Below are 6,270 nucleotides of genomic sequence, written 5' to 3' on the forward strand. Positions count from 1 at the left end.
ACTCCATCATCATCACCATCGCTATCGACTCCCCCCCACCACCCCCACTGCCATCACCCTGCTCATCGTCACCTCTTTGGACCCCCCCAGTTGACCTCACTGCTCATCCCATGTTCGTTTTGCCTCCTCAAGTCTGTTTTCCATATTGAAGCTAGAAACATCTTTTCAAACTACACATTTGATCTTGTCATATCCCCTGCCAAACCTCTCCAGTGGCTTTCCCTTGCTCGTGGTACACAGGCACGAAGTCTTCCCAGGGCCCATGGAACCGTGTGGATCTGGTCCCGCCCTCCACAGCCTCCCTTTGCCCAGTGTTCCCCCTTCTGGAGTTTCAGCCTTGGCCACTTTTGGTTGCTTGTGCTCACCAGCTTCCTTCCTTTCATGGGGCCTCTGCCTTGAATGAGCTTCCTTTCTCCTTGTCTACTTAGTGCTCATCCTTCAGCACTCAGTTTCATTTTCATTGCCTTGGGGAGGTCTGCCTTGATCTTCCAGCCTTCCCATCCCTGGATTAAAGGTATTCATAGCACCGCGTGCCCCTCCTCTAGCAGCTGTCGTAGTGGCCATTTTATACTTGTTTGTGCAATTACTTGATTAATGTGACTAGTCAGCATTAGGTCCACAAGGCAGTGACTGTGTCTGCTTGACTTCCTGTTACATCCCTGACACCCAGCGCAGTGCCCATGAATTTTAAGTGCTCTGTAAATATTTGCAGAGTAATTAATGAGTGAGTTAATTGGTATCATCTGTTGCATTGACAGTATGTAGAGGTTAAGACCACAGGCAGTAGAATCAGACTGCCTGAGTTCAATCACAGCTCTGTCCCCAGAAGTTGTGTCATCCTGGGCAGGTTGCTGTAAATTCTGTGCCTTGGTTTCCTTATCTGCAAAATGGGAATAATAAAACTGTTTTATAGGGTTGTTGTGAGGATTATGTGCCAGAGTCAACGTAAAGCTCTTAGAACAATGCCCATGCATATAAAGCACTCCGTAATATTAGCTCCTTGCCACATCATTGTCATTAGCAACAGCATCATCTTCCATTGGAACATGGGAATTTCCCAAGATTTCCAAATTTCCAAGAAGGAAAATTCCTTCTTCACCAGGAAGACTTGGTAAAGAACTATGTCCTTTGGATTAGGCAGGCCAGTTCCAAGTGGAGGAAGTATCTTTATGGTGGCATCCTCCATAGTATGATTCAACTTACTTCTGGTCCTATCTTCAATCTTTGCTGCCTCACCACAGTAATTCACCAGTGATTTGCAAAAGACATGGATTCTCAGGTACTAATTTTTCTGCCAAAAAGTTTCTCATCTAAGTTGTTGCCATTTTAACTTTCATCATTCAGGAAAAGGTTGAACTCAGAGAGGTGTGCAAATTACTGAAGATGTTCTGAATGATATTTGGAGAAGTGTAGCAAATTTCTTATCACAAGAGACACCCTCAGTCTAGTAGACTAAGATATGTGAGAGGAGGGGTGATACAAGCCATCTGGGCACTGTCACTTTCTATTCATTTAGGAGTCTTGAGTTTTATAGACCAATGTCCAGGCAGTTCTCTGTGGTCCTACAGATTTTTACAACACTGGGAATTAGTCTTGTTTCATGAATCTTTTCTTAACCATTTCCATCCAGGCCCATGAGAATATTATCTGTGTGCACAAATATTGTGCTGATTTTTATTTGGAGTTAATCTTTTATATAAACTAGAGAGCTGGGCCATGGTTCTCATGTCACTGATATTTAGATGGCAAAGTTCAGAGCCCAGAGGGATCCATGTGGCATTTCCACGTAAATCACCTTTGAAGGCATTTCTCCCAAAGTACCTTGACAACAGAGGTCATGAAACCGACCCCCCAAAGAGGCATCTGACATTTATGCTTTTGCTATAAAGCTTGAGAACTCACTAGAGCCGAAATGTATGAAGGAAGCAGTTATTCTTTTATAGCCCTGCCTGTCACTGGATTGCCATCACCTGGTGCTACCACACCCTCACAGTGATCTGAGACACTCTTGAAAACAGGCTGCCTGCGTGCTGGCTGGAAGCTTACGGCAGCAGAGAGGGGAGTGACATTAGGCATGCCCTGGTCCCTGGGGTTCGGTGGGGGTTCAGTGCTGGGCTGCATTTCTTTGTTTTACTTAGGATGCTCCAGTGACTCAGGGTAGTGGTAGCCTGAAGGAGTTTTTGTGTGGGCCTCTCCCTGTTTATTTGCTGCTCCTACGGCATTGCACCTTGAATGTAGGCTCAGTAATCCACCCATCTCCAGTTCGCTTCCTCACAGATGGAGGCATAACTCCTCTCTTAGTTATCAGTGATGTTACATTTTTATACATCCTAGTTTAGTGTCGGAAGAAAGTTATCAGTGGGGCGCCTGGGTAGCTCAGTCTTAGGTTAAGCAGCTGACTTCAGCTCAGGTCAGGATCTTGCAGTTCATGGGTTCAAGTCCCACACTGGGTTCTGTGCTGACAGCTCACAGCCTAGAGCCTGCATTAGATTCTGTGTCTCCTTCTCTCTCTTTCCCTCCCCTGCTAATGCTCTGTCTCTCTTTCTCAAAAATAAATAAACATGCAAAAAATTAAGAAAATTGTCAGTATGAGGCCTTAAGCTCCCCAAAGCACATGACACGGTTGCAAAAAGACTGCTGACCATATTGACACATAGAACAGTACTGTTTTACCATCCTCAGCAGTAGCTCAGGTCCAGCTGGTTTCCTGGATTGGGGAGAAGTCACAATAGGGCAGGTTCTTCTGCCCAGAGCTTGTCTACCATGGATAGGACGGAAGGGGGCTGGACAGGTGCCTTTCAGTGGATTGTGTGGTGTCATGGTTGGGTGTCTGGTGTGCTGTTTTAAATTTAGTCAACCTTGAGTTCTGTCTAGATTTTCCTACTGGCTCTTCCTTTCTCTGGCAGAGCCTGAGATGTCAGCGCCTCTGGGGCTCTGCCTTGTGTTCGTTCTCTTTCTTTGTGTTCTCCTGCAGCCCATTTATCCCTACATCTATAGTTCTCAAAACCAGGGTCCATTCTGTCCTCCCGAGCCTGACCTTGGACTCTCGTGCTCCCTCGGCATTTCTCCCTGGGAGTCTCGAGGATACCTCTGGTTTAGCATCTTCTAAACAGAGAGCATTGCCTTTTCCCCAGCATTTGCTCTTTCTCCTTATCTCTTTAGTAAATTGGCATTGCTGAGTAACCCCAACCAGATGGAGGAATTATGGTAGATCCACACTTCCCCTCCAGCCTCACAGCATCACTAACCCGGCCCACCGACCTCAGAGCAGTCTCCAGGCTCTCCCTCGATGTCTGTTCCCGTCCATACTTGTAAACTGTCGGTCTCCTGCACGCTGGCGTGTGCTGCTGCAATCAAGCCCCACATTACTCCTGCTGTCTCTTGTCTCTAGTTTCTCCCCAGCTCCTCTGCCATCAGATATTCAGAATTCTGTTGTAATTATATCACTCCTCTGCGTAGACTCTCAGCAACTTCCAGGATAAAATTCACATTCCTCAATTCTACCCATTTCATCAGCCTCATCCATCACAACTCTCCCACCCAAATATCTGACTTACTTGGTTCACACATCAGTGCCCATACACACAGAGCACCCTTGCCGACCTCCTATTTCTTTTTTTTTAAATTTAAATATTTATTTTGAGAGAGACAGAGATAGCACAAGTCCGGGAGGGGCAGAGACAGAATGAGACATAGAATCCCAAGTAGGCTCCACACTGCCAGCATGGAGAAAGATTAGGGGAGGGGGGGAGCTTGAACTCATGAAACCGTGAGATCATGACCTGAGCTGAAACCAAGAGTTGGACACCTAACCTACTGAGCCTCCCAGGTGCCCCTTTAAGAATTGACTTAAAGCCCCAAACCCATTGTTATAAGAAGCCTGCTGTACTCCGGAGCAGAGCTAAAAGGAAGAAGGTTCTCATAGCACTTAGTTCAAATTTCTACTTGAGTAGTTAGTGATCCTTACTAGTTTACATGTATGTTTCATTTATATGGTTGTGTATCAAATGAGATACACATAGAACTCCTGAAAGTGATTAATAAGAGACATTTCATAAATGCAAATTTCCTTGTTTTCTTACCCTCCATCGCCCAAGCAACTTGAAGGCAGGAAACATATCACATGCATGGCCATGTCTAGTGCCCGGTAGAGAGCCTCACACAAATCGGAACCTCAGTAGTCCTTTCCCGAGGAATAAAAACCAACCAGTTTCTTTCTTTCTTAAATTGTTTTAATGTTTGTTTATTTTTGAGAGAGAGACAGAGTGCGAGCAGGGGAGGGAGAGAGAGAAGGCACAGAGCCTGATGAAGGCTCAAACTCACAAGCCATGAGATTATGACCTGAGCTGAAGTAAGACACTTAACCGACTGAGCCACCCTGCTGCCCCAAAACCAACCGGTTTCATTTGTATTTCTCTAGAAGTTCTCTGTCCTTTCCCTTTCATTCTTACGGTCTGGTGGGCCTTCTGGAAGCCCTGGTTTCCTGTCAGCTCCTTGTACTGTCCTCGCTGGCTCAGGTACGGCCTACTCAGAGTTCTGGTAGAGACCCTTGTCAGCACAGTGTGCCTTTATGCGTCAGGGACAAATATCAGGGCAGGCGTCCTGGTGGTTGAGGTGCGAATTTTGGTTCCAGAGAAATCTGCATCTGAATTCCAACTCTCCAGTCTTTTAACTGGATAATATTGGGCAAGTTGGCTAACTTTACATGGGCCTTAATTTACTCAGTGTAGATTGGGAATAATAATATGTGCCCTTGGGATTTTTATGAGGATTACAAGAGACCATTTATATAAAGGACTTAATAAATGGCAATTACTATTTTTACAGCAAAAATTCTGATCACTTCAAGAAGAGGTGAACTTTAACTTACTTTTTGATAAGGCTAATACTTTTATTTGACATTAAAGAGTATGATTTGTTACATAATTATTTGCCATCTAAATTTAAAAAAATCTTTTAAAAGCATAATTTTTAAACCAGTTTGTTTCTTGTGAGCACCTTTTTGGGGGCTAGTGAAACTGGGTTTTTTATATGTCATATTTGCTCTCTATTTTTGCTTATTATTTGCTATCTGCGTCTTATTGGTCTGAATAATGTTCAGGCTGAAAATTTGTGAATTTAAATACAGAAAAAGGTCATTTAACATTTTAGCACAGAGATGATGATTAGAAACTGTTAACTGTATAAAGCCACTCATCGCAGTATATACAAATATTGATCTTAGGTTGTACACCTGAAACTAATATAATGTTATGTCGATTACATCTCAAGTTTTAAAAAGAGCAATACATTTTATGTCTTCCTATTAACCTAGGAAGTAAAGCATTGATTAGTCCTGAGATTTGAGCCAAAAGTATATTTGGCATTGATTACAGAAAGTAATATCTTGGCAATTAGACTCTGTTTTTTGACAAATTATTTGGATGTCCAGTGATGGTACATATTTTTATTCAGACCTGCTGCGGGTAGACATATTTGCTGCAGCCATTACTAAAAAATATTATACTTTGTAATACATACAGCATATTACATATTCTGATCTTCACACATTTCAAAACTATTAGTCATGCGCTTAAAATAACATTTTACTTAAAATAACTTATGATTCCCTTAAGATAACATTTTAGTTCTTTTATTTAATTCTTTAAAAAAAATACCTGTTATTGGCACAAAAACAGACACATAGACCAATGGGATAGAATAGAGAACCCAGAACTGGGCCCACAAATGTACAGCCAATTAATTTTTGACAAAGCAGGAAAGAGTATCTGATGGAAAAAAGACTGCCTCTTTAGCAGGTGGTGCTGGGAGAACTGGACAGCAACATGCAGAAAAATGAAACTAGACCACTTTCTTGCACCATACACAAAAATCAACTCAAAATGGCTCAAGGACCTGAATGCGAGACAGGAAACCATCAAAACCCTCGAGGAGAAAGTAGGAAAAAACCTCCTAGACCTCCACCACAGCAATTTCCTACTCGACGCATCCCCAAAGGCAAGGGAAATGAAAGTAAAACTGAACTCTTGGGACTTCATCAAGATAAAAAGCTTTTGCACTGCAAAGGAGACAATCAAGAAAACGAATAGGCCACCGACAGAATGGGAAAAGATAGTTGCAAATGACAAATCAGATAAAGGGCTAGTATCTATAATCTACAAGGAACTCACCAAACTTCACACCCACAAAACAAATAACCCAGTGAAGAAATGGGGCAGAAGACATGAACAGACACTTCTCCAAAGAGGACATCCAGATGGCCTACAGGCA

At 43.0% G+C, this 6,270-nt stretch overlaps 1 protein-coding gene across 1 annotated transcript in view; it reads left to right on the forward strand.

The window, feature by feature from the left end:
- Positions 1–6,270, forward strand: part of WDFY2 (WD repeat and FYVE domain containing 2) — a 165,929-nt gene that overhangs the window by 90,573 nt on the left and 69,086 nt on the right. The window lies entirely within an intron of this gene.

This window comes from Suricata suricatta, chromosome 4 (genome assembly GCF_006229205.1).
Source record: "Suricata suricatta isolate VVHF042 chromosome 4, meerkat_22Aug2017_6uvM2_HiC, whole genome shotgun sequence".
Lineage (NCBI taxonomy): Eukaryota > Metazoa > Chordata > Mammalia > Carnivora > Herpestidae > Suricata > Suricata suricatta.